Genomic DNA, 22,600 nt, shown 5'->3' on the forward strand with positions numbered 1-22,600 from the left:
AATACATCTTTTTTATCGGTTTTAGAGACTGCTTATACTTGAACACATTTTTTCACCTAAATTTCTTAACACCTCTACATTTATGCAATATTACAGCCATTGATGGTTGTGTGAGTCTGGGAGGGTCTAACCATTTAAAAGCAGATAATCGGGGATTTGCATGAAGAACAAATGGTTGTTTTTTCAATTTAAAATAGGGATCACTCCAGCAACATCTCATTTTAGAGGCCAAGTACATACATTTTGCATTTTCTGGCACTATATTGAGAAATGAAAGCCTTCCTCAAGCCATCGGTGGTCTCTGTTCTACAATAAACCATTTCTATATACTCTCAAATTGTGAAATTGCTCTGTAATGGCAAAGTGGAAACTTTATGGGTGGTATTCAAATGTGTATTGCTCCCTTTTAAAGTGTTTGGAGATTATGGGATAATATTTACAGTAATTGTTATCTTTAATCGCACTTATTGCGTTCAAAGTGGCTAAATCAACTTAAAGAAAGAGCCCGACCTAAAAACTCCCATTTGAGTATTAAAAAGTTTCACCTTTGCTCATTTCACCACATCACCCCAAGGGTAGTGAACTGAAATAATATTAACATGCTACCTGCAGAAACAATTGAATACTGCCCTATAACCACTTGAATTCTATGGGCGGCATTCAATTTTTTCAACAGGCACACTAAGAAAATGCATACCCCCCTCACCCAAAATCTATAACCAGCTGTTGGCCTCTCAACCTTTGCTGGTTTTGCAAAATAGTGGGGAAGGCATAGCATTCCCTCTATTTTTTAAAAAAAAAACAGCACTGTTCTGAACCATCCATGGGGATATAAAAAATATTCCAGTACTCACCTAAAGTTACACTATGTGTTAGCCACAATTCCACTAATTGGGTGTGTATAAAAATGAGCGAGTCTAGGGTGATATCGGGGGCAGCCTTTCTATGATTTTCCAATAGCAAATGACGCTCTGGCATCTCATAGGATAAAAACCTTAAGTTCAATGCTTTTTTAAACCCAGTTTATCTAACTGTATGTTTCTAGATTGAGCAGCCCGGGGTAAACACAAAATTTTGGGGAGAACATACACTTCCAGTCAAAGGTTTTTGGTCACTTAGAAATGTCCTTATTTTTAAAAGAAGAGCACTGTTATTTTCAATGCAGATAACCTTAAATTGATCAGAAATACACTCTATACATTGTTAATGTGATAAATGACTGTACTAGCTGCAGACATCTGTTTTTTTTTAAGGAATTTCTACATAGATGTATAGAGGCACATTTCCAGCAACCATCACTCCAGTGTTCTAATGGTACATTGTGTTTAATCGCATTAGAAGACTAATTGATAATTAAAAAACCCTTGAAAACCCTTGTGCAGGTCCTCAACTGGCAGCTTGATTAAATTTTACCCGCAAAACATCAGTGTCATCGTCTACAGTGAAGATGCAACTCTGGGATGCTGGCCTTCTAGGCAGAGTGGCAAAAAAAAAGCAATATCTGAGACTGGCCAATAAAAGGAAAAGATTAATATGGGTATTGTACAAACTACACAATGATAGGGCTCTTCTTGGAATCATATCCATGACCTCAGTGCTGTAGGGCAGCAAAAATAAAAAAATCAATAATATTTATTTTTGAGGTTTGTTTAAAGTGTTCATATGGTTTGTTTAAAGTGTTCACATGGTGACGTCACTAATCCCCGCCCCCATGATGTTAAACAGTTGAATTTGCGTATCTTCGTGGGGGGGGGGGCTAAAAGTATGTGATTTTGCCATTTTAGCTTCGCCCCCTCCTCTGAGACCCGGACACTAATAAAGGACACTATTCATCTAATATGACATCTGAAAATGTCAGATAGATATAGCAATAATTTAGGCTTTATATGATACATTAACTACCTAAAGCACATGGGAAATATGAAATTCCTTTAAACATCTCTCCAAGAAATCAACACTATATATCAAAATTTCTATATGTCAAAAATGTGATGTATTATGGTCATATTCTCAACATGTGAATCATGCCCTGTACTGCTCAGCGCCATTCAACATACTATGAAAGATAAAGGAAGACAACGATTAAATCAAACTTCTAACAAGACAACATTGTGGTAGTTGATCAAAATTGACGAAATGTCATAAATGAATTTAAACATCATTTGGTAAAATCCTCTTGAGAATACCAAGTCTTTGTTCCTAGGATTGTTACATGTCAAAGAATATCTTGTGAGAGTTTATTTCAGCCTCTAATAGAAAAACATTGTTCGTTTTTTTAAGATCTAGCTTGTCAGTGGCACTTTCAATCCCTCATCCTTCAACACTATTAAACTCCGTGCAAAGTATTGTATTATTAGAGGTGCCGGACGATGACCGAACTCAAAGGTTTTTTTTAAAGGGGCAGTCATGACTGCTGCTTTTACAAAATCGGTACTTCTTTACTTTCACGGCGCCACTAGATTAGGACAGATAGGATATCGCGGTCATCGCGGGCATTGAATGCACTAAAAAATTGGGTGCGACGCGATGCCCGCGATGCCTGCGATTTCCCATAGAGACCAATGTTAAATTTCTCAATTGACACGATTTTTCTGTTCAATGCCTCAATTGACACGATTTTTCCATAGGAATCAATGTTAAATGGCCCACAGAGGCCAAATAGTGGCCTGAAGTGAGGCCTAGAAGTGTGAAATGGCCCCCACAATTGTTAACGCGACCCCACGATCAACGTGAACCCGAAGCGTGGCGAGCGGCGGCGGTACGCGTCCTACGACCTTTTCATACCCCCACTATCCACGTCGGCGTAGAGTTGAGAATAGAATAGTGTGGCGAGCGCAGCGAGCCACCGAGCCCGAAGCGTGGCGAGGGGACGAGGATACCTGTGAAGCCCGCGAAGGGACGCGTTTACCTGTGAAGGTATCCGTGTTCCCACGCGGGGCTCGCTGCGCTCGCCACGCTTCGGGCTCGGTGGCTCACTGCGCTCGCCACACTATTCTATTCTCAACTCCACGCCGACGTGGATAGTGGGGGTATGAAAAGGTCGGAGGACGCGTACCGCCGCTGTTGATCGTGGGGTGGCGTTAACAATTGTGGGGGCCATTTCACACTTCAGGGTGGCTATTTGGCCTCTGTGGGCCATTTAACATTGTTTCCTATGGAAAAATCGTGTCAATTGAGGCATTGAACAGTAAAATCGGGTCAATTGAGAAATTTAACATTGGTCCCTATGGGAAATCGCGGGCATCGCGTCGCACCCGATTTTTAGTGCATTCAATGGCCGCGATGCCCGCGATTTCTAGTGGCGCCGTGAAAGTAAAGAAGTACCACAAAATCTCTAAGTTCGGCCGTCAACCTGCACCGGCCACGGACTTGCACTGCATTACGTCCTGCCCATATATACTGTATTTATCCTCATAATTAAAGAGTAAAGCAGAGAAATTTTACTTGTCATAGGAGAATCCAGAGGACTGCCTTATTATTTGAGCAGTAGATGTGGTTCCGTAACATCTGAAACGGTACACGTCCATTTTCTACGGCGCTGAAATCTTTTTGCTGAATTTACCATGAAATATTAATATATATTAAAGTTATTATATTATTACACTCTAGATGATAATATTACTACCAAGTTATGTGTATGATTGTTGTTGTTTTTTTATATTTAATTTTTTTTTTTGTAGTAAAGCAGAAAAACACTTAGACTACAGTATATATGACAACATGATTTGTATGTGAGTTAAAAGTTAATGATTCATGAGATGTTGAGTAAAAAGATAAGCATTACTTAAGACAGTATGGTTCTTTAGCATTACTACTGGGGTGTGAAATTTCTGCCGCTGCCAGCGCATTACCGAAACATGAAATGTCATCATTACATTTGACCCTAAAGTCTACAGTTGCCAAGTACTGTAGTTTAATGTGCTAATATTTGCATGCTTCCCTAGCAGTTAGCATGGCAATATCTATCTTAGTCTAGCTTGATTCTTCTATAACAAATGAAGCACTGTGTTAAATTATCAGATGAAGCATACATTTCTGAATGTCACCACCAGATGAGTGCTTAGATTCAGGCTATCACGGACTAGTCCTCAGCAGGAATGACATTTGTACTGACATTTCAAAAACAACCCCAAAAAAAATAGTACTCTGCTTGAGAATTGAATTTGCATCCTATTCTAGTTTAAAAAGGAAACATCATCTATTCCGATGGCATTTGCCTTTTTTGGGTAGTTCACTACGAGGCTGCGGAAATTGAAGAGGTCTTTACCTGTAAAGGTTAATTTTCTTTGAAAAAAAAATATGCAGAAAGATATTGTGCCTAGTTTTCTGTTTGCGCCAAAGGTTGGAACACATTTTTTTTTCCTTTTGAGTCTTAATAATTAGCTCTGCCTGTATAAATAATACATTGAATTCAAATGAATAAAAGATAATGTGGAATAAATTCTGCAGATGACCAGAAGCTTTTTCAAACATTGGATTATAAAATTTAGGTCTTTAATTGCACAGGTTTATATTGAATCTGTCCAGTTACAATATGCTTTGATAATGTTTTTTAAGATGGAATGGAATACTCTAGTTTTGAAGTTACACTACAACCCATTTCTTCTTTGTTCCTGTTACAGAGCCCCAGAGGTTTCTCGATGGAGAGTTGGGTATCTCCATGCAGAGGTGGAGCTACCATTGCATACCTCCCAACTTCCACAGCTGAGCCGGCAAGACACTGCTGCTGCGCGCCGAAGGTGCGCCGAATTTTAAGGGGGCGTGGCCTAATTTGGGGCATGGCCTATACTAGCGGCTCCCCCGCGAGGCCACGCCCCCATTTTGCCGCTATGGGGGCATGACCCAGAGGCTCTGTGAGCCTCTAGCCATGCCCCCAGCCCCCTGGCTGCGGGAATAGACGCTGTGCGCATGCGCACAGCGTTTATTCCCCGCTGCTTAGCAGCTGACAGGGGGACTCCCAACAGCCCCCCCACACCGCGGGACACTGCCGCCCGCGGGTGGGACAGCGGGACAGGCCCTGACAATCAGGACTGTCCCGATAAAATCGGGACTGTTGGGAGGTATGCCATTGGTGTATCGGGGCCCTGAGCAGGGGCGTAACGAGATATTCCTAGGCCCCATAGCAAAATATTTTAAGGGCCCCCAAGTTAGCAACTGATGGTGATACATGTATGTAAAACATATTACTTAGACAGTAAAGTTGGGCCTCTTCAGCTCTGGGCCCCATAGCAGCTGCACCCCTTGCACCTATGGTAGTTACGCTCTTGGCCCTAAGGACTAAGGTGGCACTGCTGAACCTGTCACCCTCTTCCTGCCACCCACTGTTTTTCCCTGTCACACTCTGCCTCCCCCCTGTCACCCTAAGGCCAATCAGAGGCCAATAACCATGCAGATTAAGCCTTTATAAACCATTGCATGTTTCCGGTGTATCCCAGTGATGCAGTAACTTTGCAGTGGTTAGGATGTCAGCATTCATGATACCGGGATCCCGACAGCCCTCAGAAGACTGTTGCTGAATCCTCAATAAGATTAGGTTGCTGGTGTCAGAATCCCAACAGCCGGCATCCCGATCGGTAAGTAGGAGGACATAGCAAACATGCGGCAGGGGAAGAGGGGGCTAGGTTTAGGCACTGGGGGGACTTAGAATTAGGCTTTGAGGAGAGGAAGGTAAGGGTTAGGCTGTGGGCAGGGGGGATTAGGTTTAGGTACTTACAAGGGTGGTAAGACTGTGGGCCGGGGGTCAGTATTAGGTGGCAGGTTACAAGGGTTAGAGTTAGAAACTAGGGGGAGGGTCATGCTGTGAAGGGAAGGGGGGCTAGGGTTAGGCTGCTATAAGGGACTTATGGGGCGGCAGGAGGACAGTACATATACTTACCTATACCTGACCCCTGTCGGGGTTACCTCTATCGGGATGTTTGAGTCCTGACCATGGTTCTTTCATGTGTATCCCATGTTAAAGTAAACAAATGAGGCCCCAAAAACATAGTTTGGTCATATTTAGTTCATAAAGCATTGTAGCTCAAACACAGAAATATTGTAATTTGATATTTTGATACTCATTTATTTTGATAAAAAATGTTCACATTATTTTTGAACGTGTAAATGGACATTAGGATTGGAATAACATCCATCATCATTATACAGTCTACGCAATCATTTTTTTAAATAATGTGCATAGAACTGGACAAGGGGTCGTAAATTCAGATTGGACCTACCGCTCAACTCCCAATCTCAAGTTGTGGTTTTAAAGTGGGAAACTTGTAAGGTTTTAATTTCCATGTAGAAAAAAAAGATGAGGCTTAGTGCAATGACTAAAAGCAGTGGTGGCACCAGAGGTGGGGCTGTAACATAGTCCAAAATTCCAAAAAAGAGCTACACCAACTGCCAGTGAGTCAGTTTGGAACAGCATTTGCTGTCCCTCCCCTTTTTCAATTTTGAACTGCACAGCAGCCACTGCTAACGTGATAAATTGAAGAGTGATAAATAACCAACCAATCAGCTCAGTCATGTCTGACATTTTTCAAACACAGTCTGGGACATCACAGTTGGGAGCTGATTGGCTGGCTGTTTATCACTCTCCATTGTATCACTTTTTGAAGCTTAGTGCATCTGGCCCAAAATTACTCACCTGTCCGGGCATAAAGCCAGACGGGTGACGTAATCAGGGGCAGGGCGGCACTGAAAGATGACAGCATCTCCCAGCGGTGCGTTTACAGTACAGTGAACGGGACCCGTGTTGCGTCAACCCGGGTTTACTCGTTCACTCTGCCCCTGGACCCGCGATGGTCCTGGGTCCAACCCTGCTTAAGACACGGGTTGAAATACCGGGATGCTGGACTTGGGACCATCTTTCAGGACCCTTTCACACTGACCAATTTCCTGGGTTGTTGTGCATTCATGTGCAATAACCCTGGAAATATTTGTCAGTGTGAAAGGGGTATTAGTCTTTTCTGTACTTATGTAATATCTGGGCTCCCGCTTTTCTTATGAGACCGCTGCGCTCGCCACACTTCGGTCACGGTTGCTCGCTGCGCTTGCCACACTATATAAAATCAACTCCATGCGTAGTTGGATAGTAGGGGTATGAAAAAATGGGGTGCATTTAACATGGGAGCCCAGATAATACATAAGTAACGTCTTTTCCCCCTGTGATCTCTGCCAGATAACAAACCTAGGGCTGGCACCACCACTAGGCAGCCTTAGGCATTTGCCACTGGAGGGCAGCCACTTGGAGCAGCCCCCCCCCCCCTCCCCATCAGATGAGGGAGGGGGGGGGCTGCTCCAAGTGGCTGCCCTCCAGTGGCTGCTCTCTCTTTCAACACCCCCACCCCCCCAGGAGCGAGACGCTGCTCCCTCTCTCTCTATCTCAATAGCCCTCCCCCCCATGCAGCAATGCTGTGACCATCTCCCACTGCTGCCCGCTCGCCCACACCCCCCGCCCCGTTCACTCTCCTCCTCCCCCCTCACCGTGGAGCGTAGCAACGCCGGCGGCCACTTCACCTCGCCTCACTTCACCTCACCGGGACGCTCCGGCGCCTTGCGCCAGCTCTGAACAAACCCTACCCTTCTTGACTTCCTGTTTAACTGCCAAACAGCATAGGCTACAAAGCAATGCATGTGTCTTTAGAAATGGATTTATTGATTTTACTGATTAGTTTCCATTCTAGAATGGCACCAGCCAGACTTTTATCATAACAGATTATACCATGCAGCGTAACCTATTTTCCACAAATAATTAAAGGGATTACAAAGAACTACTACTAAAATGCAGTTTGAAATTTTCTTAACTAATCCTGAGTTTTCAATCTGAATACACATCCGTTGTGTGGTGGCTTCAAGACAGCCCTTAGTAAATGCCAGCCTTAATCCGCTAATGTCTCTAATAAATTTCGATGACACTCTGGAATTTTGATGCAACCAACTGTTCTCTGTTCTGGTTCATTTAATTCCACTAGTTTTATGTGCAACACTCAGATGTTTATCAAATGCAGTAATTTGTGTAAATACAGTAATTTGGGAGCAGAACATTTGCACTGGTAAAGTAGTAACTGAGCAATGTCAGACAAGAAAACTAAAAGCACTTACACTTGACAAATATAATGTACTGTATGTTGACAGTGTAAACAAACCACTAAACGTTTGATAGAAGGTGGAAAGGTGAGAGCATAAATTATTAATTACTTTAAATTGAACGTTTAATTTAAATTTAAATTACTCCAATTAATCAGTGATAATCTATATATACTGTGTGGATAGATAGATAGATAGATAGATAGATAGATAGATAGATAGATAGATAGATAGATAGATAGATAGATAGATAGATAGATAGATAGATAGATAGATATAGTAGTGGTACTAGAAATGATTCCCCCAAATGAGTTCTGTCCAATGAACCACAAAAAGCATCCGTTTCATAAAACGTGCCCAGTTTCTCTTTTCCTATATAGAGTGGCAGCTCCTCTCTTATTGTTTCCTGTTCCAGGGAACCTATTGATGAAGATCTAGAAAAAAGAGTGAGATGGGCGCCTTCTGGTGCAGTAAATTGATATTCAAATATGGATCCCTTCACCTTTAGTGAGAAAATCACCCCAATTTGTACAAGTGTACCGTTCTCAGTGGTCTCCGACGAGTGGCGGATTCAGGGGGGGGGGCACCTGGGCACGTGCCCCCCCCCTTGTCCTTTCATTTTGTAGCTGAGGACCAGGGCTTTCCAACGAGCCCAGCCCCTTGTCTCTAGCCCCCCGGGAACCAAAGATATCGCCTGGCAAAGCTGTAACGTTTTTTCCCCATAGGATAATATGGGACCCGACAATTCCTACCCCCACCTAGTTCCGACGGCTGCCAGTTCCCTCCCTGGCATCACAGAAGCTTGTGGTTGATTTAATTAAATTCCAAATCGCTGGGCCTTCAATATGATACCAGGCTGGTCCATATCGGTCAATTAGTTCACGAGATATTGCATGTAATCCGATTTTTTTAATTTTTGAAATGTAATTTCATGGCTGTTCATGTTCTTTGATGGCAGATTGGAACCAAACGTTTCAGTTTCACTAGACCAAAATCATTCAAAGCCCACTCAAATCAATATGATACTTGTCTCATGTAAATGGGTCAGTTGGTTCCGAAGATATAGCCGGTTAAATGAGATAACTGGTTAACGAGGGGGAGGGGTGGTTTTCTCTCCCCCTCACACCAGAAAATGCAGGGAGTAGGCTGGTGTAAAGGGGGCCAACCTGGGAATGCATTTTCTGGTGTGAAAGGGGTATTATTTCAAATAGCCGGGACCTGCAGTGCTCTAAATACAGCCAGGCTCTGCCACTATCAGTGGCTATCACTTCTGCTTGGCAGCGGCTGTCCCCCATTTACCGCGAGCATGTATTCTCCCTTGGCAATGAGCAGAAATCCCACATGGCAACGAGCATGGAACCTCTGGCAATGAGCATGGAACCCTTGGCAATGAGCATGTAGATAAGCAGCACTTATGTAGCATACTTTTTAATAGGCATTATGGTGTTTGGCATAATATATAATGGACATAATGGCGTGTAACTTAACGTGTAATGGACATTATGGTGTAAATGTTTAATGCGCGCCTTTGATGGACAATGTCCCTGTTTATGAAACGTATTGGGAATTTTGGCTTAATCTGTGTGGCATTATGTGAATTCTGGCTCAATGCGTGTGGCATTATGTGGATTTTGGCTTAATCCTAGTGTCATTATGTGAATTTTGGCTCAATCTGTGTGGCATTATGTGAATTCTGGCTCAATCCGTGTGGCATTTTTTGAATTTGGCTCAATCTGTGTGGCATTATGTGAATTTTGACACAATCCATGTGGCATTATGTGAATTTTGGCTCAATCCATTTGGCATTATGTGAATTTTGGCTCAATCCATGTGTTATTATGTGAATTTTGGCTCAATCCGTGTGGCATTATGTGAATTTTGGCTCAATCCATGTGGCATTATGTGAATTTTGGCTCATTCCATTTGGCATCATGTGCAGGGGCAAGTATAGTGGGGTCTAGTATTTTGTTGCATAATGTGTAGAAGTTGTATATGGTATTGTACACTACACTCAAGGACATGCCCCTTGTTGAGTGGCCACACCCCCTTTTCCGGAGCACGCCTTCGGCGTGCGCACAACTGCATCCTTCACTTTTGTCGCCATGGTGAGCCTTCGTACTTTAAATGCCAGGGCCTATTTTTAATCCCATTCCCACCGTCTCTCTGCCGCTCTCTTAGCATGTACACTGACATTACTAACACCGCCCCTCCCCAACCTAAACCCTCTTTTATCATGGTGCCTCCCCTGTCATTTTATCCTGGATCCGCCCCTGTCTCCGGCCACCGTAATATGAGCCTGTTCACAAAATGCCTCTGGGTATCAGGAAACCTTGGTCTCTCTTAATCCCACGTTCTTTCTTTCAGATCACCATAGATCTTTGTAACAGAGCAGTTGTAGAGCTGGTTTGTCTGTGGACCCTGCTAGGCCCACTGGCAGTGGATCAATTCCAGATGAAAGCAGGTAAGGTGAACAGCACATTGCCAATGCTATGCTTCTTCAAGAGCCATCCATGGCCATCCTGATTGTGTGCCTACTGGAGCAGGGTGACTTCTGACACACCCTATCACACCACTCTGGAGTATTTACAAAGAGCAGTGTTGACCTTTTTGGTTTGTGAACCCAGGATTCGCTTGTTGGGACTAAGGAGCTGCGGTGTCTGTAAACCACATCAAGTGTGAGGTCTCACACTCATATTGACAATAATTATATTAATACTCAAAGCTACTTGAAGCACATCCCTGACATACTGTATAGTTACACCAAAAGGGGAGTGGCATTACTCATATGGATGCAGGAAAAGACTACCTTACACCTCCGTTTATGACCCTGCACCCCCAGACATTGCCGTCAAAGGAAAAAAAATCATAATTCATGCCCCTTACATTATTTGTAAATTTTCCTCCTTATAATAATGCCCCTTACACATTATGCACCCCACCATAATGCCCCTTTTAAATTAAAGTTCCCATTGCACTATATTATGTTTTACACAGTAATGCCCCACAGTTATGCCCCTGGAACCTTATAAAGTCTCACATATAACTTCCCCTTATACCATATTATGTCTCACACAGTAATGCCCCAGACACCATATTATGCCACATACAGTGATGGACATGCCATTTACAAATCATGCCACCCAATATGCTTGGTGTCTGGAGTTTCTTGCAGCCAGCAACATGACTACATGGAATACTGAGAAGGCCTATGGCCACAGACACCCTGTACGATTGCACGGCTCACACAGCCCTAGGAATGGCACTTATGCTGATATCAGTATCCATTCAACAGATGTGGGGGTTTGTGGTAACCTGTGAACCTGCTGCCACACTGGTCACCATTAGTTCCTCCAGAAATAGGCTTCCCTCCACATATGCATGACTGAGAATTAGAGCTTTGGATACACACCCATGACACTCCCACAGGTCAAGTTAATGCAATATTTTGCCAAAAGATGGAACAGATCCTGCCAGAATCAAAATAGGATAATTGTTCTAATTTTCATTATAACTATTTATACTGCAACAATTACTTGTTGATTAAAATGGTCTCTTTGTGACTATTTATCTAGGGAAGCTCAAGAAGGTATGAGAGACATTCTCCTGGAGTAGATGGGCACTTCCAAACATACAGCAGCCAGGAAACAGCAAAGCAGCATTTTCATACAGTTTAGCCAAAGCTATTTAATTGTGCAGTAAAAATAATTTATAAAGCAAAATCCTAACCCATCTCAGTTCTGACTAAACACAAAAGGTCCTTCACTCAAAATTGGTAGGACCTAATGCACCTGCCACAAACATAGGCAATTGCACAGTTTTTAAGGTCAGTACATAGCAGTGTCTCTTAGCAAGCCTTCCTCCTGTTCCCCTGGGTTGTAAGAATGATGGGTAGAAGCAGAGGGTACTGGAAGAGAGAGGCAGAGGGTGATGGATAGAATGAAATGGGGAAGTGGCAGAGGGTGATGGGGTAAAAAGCAGATGGGGATGGGAAGAAGTAGAGAGCTCTGGGAAGAGGCAGGTGGTGGTGGGTCAGTTAAGGAAAGAACTGATTAGAGGGTGTGGACACTCCTCCTCCTCTCCTGTAGCCAGCTGGAGTGCATCCTCTGCATTTGTAATGGCCCCCAGCAACAGGTCACTGATAGCTGTGGGCCCCTTTATATCGTCAGGCACAATGCAATTCACCAGCAGCACCACCAATAGTTCCAGCCACTGCTCTCACTCCATACACATTGGGCCTTGATGTATGAGCTGGGTATACACTTGGCAAAATGTTAAATACATTTTCCATTAACAGCCATTCTGACAAATTCTTAAAACAGTTTAGTGTGTGCGCACTATTTTGCTAGCCATGCACAATCCTGCGGGTTGCTATTGATGTCCTACAGTATATGTAATTTGTATATGCAGCTCAATCTGATATTATTGTCAATGACTGCATACTGCTGGATGTGGCCACTGACAATATCCTTTACAAGATTGCACAGTATGGGCCTGATTCAGTAAGGATTGATAAGTTGCCCCTCTGCGACTGGAGCCTGAATAAGTCTAACCTGCGATATTTTCCTTGCGAGTCCAAGGAAACTGTGCTCATGGCACAGACTTTGGGCCAGACATACCGGCCGCCCATCCTTCCCCGCATATTACCTCTGCCTGTCAATCATGCAGAGGTGATCACAGCTTTACAATGAAACACAGGCCCTATGCAAAAGCATTCCCTTGTAAAGAAAAGCCCATGTGCATTGCAGTGCAACTACCCTTCAGGAGGTGTGGCCTAATTGTGGGAGACGTGGCCATGCACCCATACAATAAATTAGAGAAACAAATAGTACTTTAAGCACCTCACTGGCTACACTGTAGTCAAGCACACATTAGCATGTGCAGGGTTGAGAAGAGCTCAACGATGACATGCTGATGCCAGGTAACGGGGGCCCCACTGGGCCCATCTATCAAACCTAAGCCCGGGTAATTAGTACCCTCTCGATGCCACTGATCATTTGTCCAAGAGTTCTAGAGTGTAAAGTAAATTGTAATTGACATTGTATCATTTGCATGTCGTCTAGTGTGTACCCAGCTTAATGCTCCTGACATTCAACATGAAAAATATGTTTTTTAGTCTACTTTTCCATTTTTAATTGAGAATAGGAGGCTCCGTAAATACAAATTCAGGTATGTACCTAACTATATAGTAGTATTTTCCAAAGCCACACACAAGCAACTTTTTTTTTAAAGTTAAATATTGGCATTGCTGTCAATGTAGCCTTAAATTTCCCCATATAGTATATTATATTTTATATTGCATTCCGTCATGTTGCCAGTACCGTGAGCAGCTCATGCTGGGAATATTTTCAAACATAATTTTTTACATATTTTTTAAAAAAATGGAAAGTAGTCTGTCTCCATATTTTTCTTATGCTGTCTTTACATTATAGAAATAAACACCAGCTGTTCTGCAGTAATGAGTGATTATATATAACTTTAAACTGAGTAATAGGAAAAAGAGGGAGCCCAGATAATACATAAGTACCAAAGAGTCTTCTAGATTGAGATAACTGAAGGTCTTCCAGTTCAAAAAAGTGGGATTATTTCCAGTGTCAGATATTTAAAATGTATATTTTGTAGGAAGACTGCCCCATTTTTTTTACTTTTAGGAGAGAACTATGGACCTTATTCTAGTTGATTTGGACGGATGCGGATTTCAGACAGGAACCGAGTGTTCTTAGCCCCGCCTACCGCCTACCATACGGATCGCTCACACCGTCCGAATGTGGTAAGACGCCGAGCGTATGGACCATGAGTGGATGTTTCATGTGAACACCTCCTCCATCTGTGGGAACCTCCCCCATCCTCCGATGGTAGCCGAACATCGAATGATGGACCGAGTGGTCAGGCAGCACCGAGTGCTCCAGACCACTCGGACATTTTTCTGTATGAAAGCAGGGATATGGGCCGGCAGCTGACATCCGGCTATGTCAGTTGTCCGCCCCCTCCACACGTGCGTCACGGCCACATTACCATATGTACGCCCAGCTTTTTCATGGGAACACCCATGAAATGCGGTATGCATATTGTAATGAGCGCAAACAGCCCTTCACGCCCCTCTCCACCCCCTGCTCGGATGGTTCCTTACGATCTGTACGGACCTCACTCCGTGTTCGGACGTGCAAGGCGTTCGCACATGCGCAGATACGCCTCTGCACATGCGCAAATACCAAACATCGGCCATCCAACCGCACACAGAGCCGTCCCACTCAATCAGAGTAAGGGCCTATGCACAGATCTCACTGGTGCATGGTTCTATCAAATTCGCCAGCCTGGACCTGGTATATACAGTATATATTTTTTTGTGATTTTTGTTATATGTTTGGGGTGCAATTTGAAAAATTATTTGTAATTTCGATGAGAAAATATCTGGATGTGATTTTAAATGTGCATTTTTTTGGGGGGGGGGGTTACGCCAACACATGTGTGATTTTCGGTAAAATGTGCGATTTTGGCAGGTTTTGCCCAGAAATCGCACATATCTAAAAATCACACTCTAACACATTTACCCTGCATGTCTTTACTGCTACTTGATCATCATTATCCTTATATGTGATTATATGTCACTATGGGCCTTATTCTGGTTGGTACGGTCCGTTCCGAATTCTTTCGGACGGCGATTTTTAGCTACCTGCGCATGCATAAGCAACGCAATGCACATGTGCAATGCAGTGTCTTCGGACTCGTTCTCAGCAATACCGTCTACAAATGTCCACCGAACTCCCTCGGGAAATATGGGTGTAATATGGGCATCATGTGGGCGTGTATAAGGGCGCGGTTTCAAAGTGGGCGAAACTTGGCGTAAATCTGGGTGTAGACGTGGGAGTGTACAACCATTGGTAGGCGTGCATTCGGACCGGACACCGAGCACAAGCGAACCAACACGGCAGAAATCTTCGGTGAAAACAAGCAGCTTTCACTTCTCATAAGGCAATGGTTCATGCGCTAGGCATTCGGATCGCATAATTAGTACGCCCGCACCTTAAGTAGTAGTATTAGTACGTTTATTTATAAGGCGCCGCAAAGTGTCCGCAGCGCCGTACATAGCAAACAAAAAACAAAGGACAAGGTTACGTACAGGGGCCCTTATTCAGATCTGATCGCAGTACAAATTTGTATGGAAAATGGGAAAAACCATGTGCACTGCAGGTGGAGTAGATGTAACATGTGTAGAGAGAGTTACATTTGGGTGGGGTGTGTTGAAACTGAAATCTAAATTGCAGTGTAAAAATAATGCAGCCAGTTTGTACCCTGCACAGAAACAAAATAACTCGCACAAATCTAACTCTCTCTGCACAGGTTACATCTGCCCCCCTGCAGTGCACATGGTTTTGCCCATTTTCCAAACAAATTTGTACTGCGATCTGAATACAGGCCAGGGTGTGTTGAAAAATACAGTATGAATAGGGGTATAGCTGGTAGAACTAAAATCAGCATCAGTTCAGAAGTAGGTGTCAAAATTGTCGAGGAGACTGAAGATGAAGTAGAGGAAGGGAAGAACAGGACAGGAGCACAGGTGAGGTAAAGAGGTAGGGTGAGTACGTGAGGAAGGAGGACCCTACTCATTAGAGTTAACATACTAAAAATAGGTGGGTGGACGAACGAAAAACAATAGGATAAGTAGGAACAGAGGGGAATGGAGGCAGGATAGGAGGATCAAAAGAGGTTAGGAGGAGGGATAGGCTAGTCGAAAAAAGTGGGTTTTGAGGAAGCGCTTGAAGGAGGTAAGGGAATCAGAAAGCCTGATGGGTGGCGGGAGGTTGTTCCAGTGCAGGGGGGCAGCGCGAGAGAAGTCTTGGACACGGGAGTGGGAGGAGGTGATTAGGTGAGAGGTCAGTCGGCGGTCAGCAATGGAGCGAAGAGGACGGGAGGGAGTGTGGATAGAGATCAGTGAAGAAAGGTAAGGAGCGGTGGAGGAGGAGAGAGCCTTGTAGGTGGTGGTGAGGAGTTTAAAGAGAACTCGGAAAGGAATGGGGAGCCAGTGAAGAGATAGAAAGAGGGAGGAGGCGGAGGTAGAGTGGCGGGAGAGGAAGATGAGCCTAGCAGCAGCGTTAAGAATGGATTGGAGAGGTGCGAGGCGGGTGAGAGGTAGCCCAGAGAGAAGGATGTTGCAGTAGTCAAGGCGGGAGATGACAAGAGAGTGAATAAGAATTTTTGTCGCGTCAGTGGAGAGGAATGGTCTGATGCGTGAGATGTTGCGTAGGTGAAAGCGGCAAGACTGTGAGAGAGCACGAATGTGGGGGGTGAAAGAGAGGGAGGAGTCAATGATGACACTGAGGCAGCGCGTTTGGTCGGTGGAGGTGATCTCGGTTTCACCAATGCTGATGGAGATAGTGGGAGAAGAGGGGATGTTCGGGGGGATGGAAGATTAGAAGTTTAATTTTAGCCATGTTTAGTTTCAGGAAGCGTTGGGTCATCCAGGCTGAGATGGCCGTGAGGCATTCGGAGACCTTGGACTGGAGTGATGGGAATAGGTCGGGGGAGGAGAGATAGATTAGGGTATCATCAGCATAAAGGCGATAATGAAAACCATAGGAGCTGATGAGGGTGCCCAGAGAGGTGGTGTAGAGGGAGAAGAGGAGAGGGCCAAGGACTGACCCTTGGGGAACACCGACTGGCTGCGGGGTAGTAGGAGAGGAGATGCTCGGAGTGGAGACGGAGAAGGAGCGATCGGAGAGGTATGAGGTGAACCAGGAGAAGACCGTGCCAGTGATGCCAAAGGAGCGGAGGGTGTTGAGCAGGAGAGGGTGGTCAACAGTGTCAAAGGCAGCAGACAGATCAAGCTGGATGAGGATAGAGAAGAGGCCTTTGGATTTAGCCGATAGTAGATTGTTAGTGACTTTGGTCAGGGCAGTTTCAGTGGAATGTAAAGGGCGGAACCCGGATTGGAGGGGGTCTAGAATGGAGTTAGCAGTAAGGTGGCTTAGGAGACGATTATAGGTCAGGCGTTCTAGGAGCTTGGAGGCAAAAGGGTGGAGGGAGATGGGCCTGTAGTTGGATGGAGAGTTGGGGTCCAGATTTGTTTTTTTGAGAATTGGGGAGACAAGAGCGTGTTTGAAGGAGGAAGAGAAGATCCCAGAGGATAGGGAAAGATTAAAGAGGTGAGCCAGGTGAGAGCAGACTGATGGACTGAGACGACGGATAATATTGGAGAGGATAGGATCGAGCAGGCAGGTGGAGGGAGAAGCGGATTGAAGGATAGAGTGGACTTCAGCAGCAGTGGTGGGGTAAAATGAGGACAGGGTTTGGAAGGAGGGGAGTGGAGATGTAGGAGGGGAGGAGGGAGAGGGCGAGGTCATGGCAGCAGTGATGGCAGTCCTGAGAGAGGAGATTTTGGTTGAAAAGTAGGTAGCAAAATCAGCGGCTACGATGTAGGACGGAAGAGCTGGAGAAGGGGGGAGAGCAAGGAGTTGAAGGTGGTGAAGAGCCTGCTGGGATTGGATTATTGGGAAAGGATGAGGGACTTAAAGTAGGATTCCTTGGCCAGAGCAAGGGCAGAGCTGAAGGAGGAAAGAATGAATTTGAAATGGAGATAATCCGCAAGGGAGCGTGATTTCTTCCAGAAGCGCTCAGCAGTGCGAGAGCACTTTTTAAGGAATCGGGTGATAGGCGAGTGCCACGGTTGGGAGTTGGAGCATCGAAGGGGGATAGAGGAGGGAGGGCAGGCAGAGTCCAATGCCGAAGATAGGGTGTCATTATAGAGGGAGGCGGCGAGGTTCGGGCAGGACATGAGGGCGATTGGGGCGAGAAGAGGACACAGCGTGTTTGAGAAGGCAGCAAGATCAAGTGTGTTGACGTTATGCCGTGAGACAATGCGCTTGGGAGGGGGAGTGGGAGAGGGGGAAGCAGTGAGGGAGAAGGAGATGAGGTGATGGTCAGAAAGAGAAAAAGCCGAGATAGTGTAGTCAGTAAGGGAACAAGAGCGAGAGAAGACGAGATCGAGGTAGTGTCCTTGGATGTGGGTGGGAGAGGTAGGGGTTATCCAAGGGGATGTTAAAGTCACTAAGAATGACAGATGACAGGTCAGAGGAGAGGAAGCGCTCGCAGCTGAGCACAATACAATCCAGTCCTCTAGGCATTAGTAATTAAACATTTTTCACAGGTTCAATTGGACCCATTGCTGGCTAAATGGGCCAATACAAAATACTTGAATATATGCTGCAAACACAACTTTATTGTTGGTATCTGACCCACATTTACACCGCACTCAATAGGCATAACTCTGTTACCCAAATCTATATGCAAATCTGCCTATTACATTAATGTGAAACAGCACACATGTTTGGAAAAAAAGTATATTTAATAAATAATGATGTGAAATTATAACATTTTTGCACCATGTTAGTTTGCACATGGGAACATAAGGGGAAATAATATAAAATGTGTATCAAATTTTACACATAGCCACAACAGAATCATCAGGAACACATCAGGTGGCAATTAGGAAGTAATTGATTAAATTTAAAAATAATATATATGTTACTAGGTAGCCTAATTGGATAAGTGTGTCATGTTGCTGAAGCATGATTTCCGAATAGATTACTGAGGTTTGCGCAAATACACCAATTCGGTGCGTACGGTTAGCTTCTCGTCCGTTCGGACGCAGTAGGGACCGTGCAAACTCTGTGAGATCCGACCGCACTTCTTAGAAAGTCCCCACGAACGGATGCGGATGACCTGTTGGCGTGTGTTCTTGGAATGTCCGCCGTGTGTTGCATTCGCCCATTTCCGAACGAACGCGCATTTCCAAAGAGTCATCCAGAATAAGGCCCTATACAGTATGTCATTGCCGCTCCTCCTCATCATCATTATCATCATGGCATATCATAGCTGAAGCTGGTCATCGTAAACATTTCTTATCGTTACTGATACATGAAGTATCTTCATCATTAAAATAACTATGCACCAACAAATGCCACAGATATGCCCTCAAAGATTCACATCTACATCAGAATTCAGGTCTTCTATCACAATTGTGCAAACACTCTCTTACTATACTAAAATAATATATAATCCTTCACTCACCTACTCTAGAACCTCTTTAGAAAAACACAATGCACAAGGGAACGAAAGACAAAAGAGCTCTTCATGAATATATTCTTACACATTTTTCGCCTGCATGCACAGTACGGAAATCCATATGTTATGTAAATTAAAAATATACGTATGGATCGTTCCGCACCAAGACAAATGTCTAAATCTGCTGTCAGAATTGCCGTGATAGACTTTTTTGACAACTTTCAGCTTAATTTGCAAAACAAATATTGGTCTATAGCAATCCAGATAAAATTCTGAAAACGCCACCAGAATTTGTACAAAGAAACATATGGCATATCTACCATTGGTGCATGGAGTGCGGTCGTTATGGGGCCCCTAGCTAAGAGGGGCCACCTTCCCTGTCACAGTTACATGTGTTCTATCAATTTCTTTCACCATTGGGTGGTACATGGGGGCCCTAACAAACTCTTGCCATGGGACTTTCAATATATCTAGTTTTGTGCCTGAGCTTTTGTCATTGTAATATGGTAGAAAATGTAGTGGAGAGCAATATAATGTTATATAATATAAACTGGGACACTTATATAGGCAAGGAGGTGTTGGAGATCCGGCGCTACTTTTGCTGCAAATAACCGGGCAACCAGAACAGTGCTGCAATCACTTTGAAAAATGAAACATATAAAACAAAAATGGGTGTACAGTAACTTGCGCAAATTGTCTCAACACTTCACATCTGACTTCGAGATGGTGGATATTGTGTGTTCTAAAGTCCTCCTGATGACCAATCATGCATGTGGAAATTCTCTCTTTAATGGACAAAGCCAGGGGCCGATTGGCCCGCCGGGAAACCGGGCCATATCCCGGTGGGCCAGTGCAGATTTCCCCCTGACTGGGCTGCCGACATTTGTACCAAGGCCGGTGCTAGTGGCGTCATCCTGCGGGGAATATATGTGGTGGCCATATTTGTTTTGGGCTGTGCTGCCCTTCTTTGAGACTAGGATGCGGCCGCTGGTTCGGTGACATTGGTGTAAAGCAACCCCCCCGGCAAGTAGCGTTAGCACCAAACAGCACCCCCCCCCCCCCCCCCATCCCCGGGCTGCTTCAATATTGTCTCCCGGGCCGGATTTCGCTTCCAATCTGCCCCTGGACAAAGCCATGTGCACTGCAGGTTTGGCAGATGTAACATCTGCAGAGAGAGTTACATTAGATAGGCTGCGCGTGTGGGCAGCTTGTTGTACGCGTGTGGGAGGCCATCCTGCAATAAAAATCCTTGTTTTATCACTGGCCGTAAGCAAACTGATTGACAGGAAGCCAGCATTTGGGGGCAGTTTATGTGGAAAAATGTAAGTGCTGTGAATACTTTCCGGATGCAATGTATAATGAATAAACATTGGACCGCCTTCATATTGGTCTGGGAATCTTTCTGCTGTTGATCCCTGTTTATTGCATTTCATGTCCATAAATTGAAAATACCTTTATAAACAAAAATTCCCATATATTTTACATTTGTCCAGTCTCAATACTTTTCATAATTCTTCATCTTTCTTAGACAATATCTTGATGAGTCTTCACAGTGGATGTGACAATATGTACACTGCTAATGACAAACATTCAGTACAGTAGGTCTAATAAAACTCAAACTGTCAGAGAACATTCTGATAAAGTTATGATTTACACCATGTCATTTGAGGCAGTTAAGGAAGGTGTCAGTCACTTTAATTTTCTTAATTCATGTGCTGTCATTTATATAGCTTTTTACCAATGTCACCCGTATGACTCTGTAGTGAAAAATAAAATGGAATGGCATTTAAGATATTACAAATTGCCACAATTGTGTAGTTTATATTCTAAACCCGATCACGCCAAATTGTTTAAAGCTAAAATAGAAAAAGAAAAAAATATCAATATGTGCAACTGTGTTAAATATCTAAATTGATTTAACAAGTCCGTCAATGAAGCATACCAAGCAGACATGAAGTAAATGTAATCTGATCCTGGGGTAGTTAGTTACAGTAAATCGAATTATGTCTGCTCCCTGCTGAGACAAATTCTTGCAGAATGATTGTTTTTTTTTTTTTTGGATCTGGATTTTTGGACATTGCATTATTTAGAAGTTGGTAAAAGTTTAACAAATATAGTGTAGACCTGTCAGATGTGACGATGGCTCTGTTGTTTTAAATTAGATAAATTGGCATTCTTGGGAAATGCCACCTTGTAGGGAATGCAATGGGCTTACTAACATTAATGAAAATGTGCATCATTAGTAATTGCTTGTTAGATGAAAGGGCATTGTAGACAGAAGGACATTCACAGATGCACATTTAACTGGATGTGAGCATTAAATATAAATTAGAACTGCATATTGTTAATCTCAGATTGATATATGTTCATGAATTGCAACAAATATCGGAAAATAATGCTGTTCTTTCTTATGGGGCCTACACACGGGGTGATTTGAGGACATTTTCTAAGGGGTGCCGGCTGACTGCCCAACAGGGGGGACCCTGATGCTCAGTATTTTGACATTGGAATCCCGACTGACGGTGCTCTGACAGGGGGGATCCTGACTTTTCTCTCTTGTGGGGGTCCACGACCCCCATAGAGGGAGAATAGAACCTGTGGTGGACGAAGCGAGCCATCGAGCCCGCAGCATGGCAAGCACAGCGAGCCGGCAAGGGGGCTTCCTTGCACTCTCCCCCCTGTCGGAGCACCAGCAGTCTGGATTCAGTCATTGGAATACTGACCGTCGGGATCCCCCCTGTCAGATTGCCATACCACACCCCTTTCTAAGTGATCTCACTAGATTTCTTAGAAAATACGTCTACATCAGTGGCGGAACTCCCGGAGGCAATGGAGTCATCTGCCGCCGGGCGCCAGCCTTAAAGGGGGCACTGGCTCCATTGCTCCCGGTACCCCGCTCATTTGAGGTACTGCCCGGCAGTACGCTTAATGCATGCAGCGGCGCTCTCCCCCCCCCCCTCCCCCAGTGCTCCCTGTCACTTGGTTGGCTGCCGCTGTACTCACTGAGTGACAGCGGTCTGAGCAGCCAGCCAACACAGTGACGAGGAGCCGGTGTCGAGCCGGTGTCAGCAGCCAATGCGGCGGGTGCCACTCAGGGACGGATACAGAGGAAATATAGATCCGTCCCTGAGCATACAAGATCCTGATGTGATGTCCTGGAGCGGCCAGGCTGAGCCCCACGTGAGTCACAGCGGCCGGGTGTCAGTCCAGACTCCCGCCCGGGGAGAAGCATCCCCACCGCGCCTTCTTGACAGGCGTCCAAGCTGCGCAATCATCCCAGCCGCCGGCCCCCTCCGCTCTCTCCCCAGCAGCTCGTCTGCGGCAGCCCGCAAGAAAGGGCCAGGCTGTAGCCTCTGCGCAGGCCCTGCAGTGGAGTGGAGTGTGAACCCAGAAACAAGAACCCCCATCAGGAGACGCTCCAGCAGCAGCTCAGCCAGCCCAAGGAAATGTAGCTGGAAGGTACCTGTCACCA

This window comes from Crinia signifera, chromosome 2 (assembly GCF_055691185.1).
Source record: "Crinia signifera chromosome 2, ASM5569118v1, whole genome shotgun sequence".
NCBI classification, from domain to species: domain Eukaryota; kingdom Metazoa; phylum Chordata; class Amphibia; order Anura; family Myobatrachidae; genus Crinia; species Crinia signifera.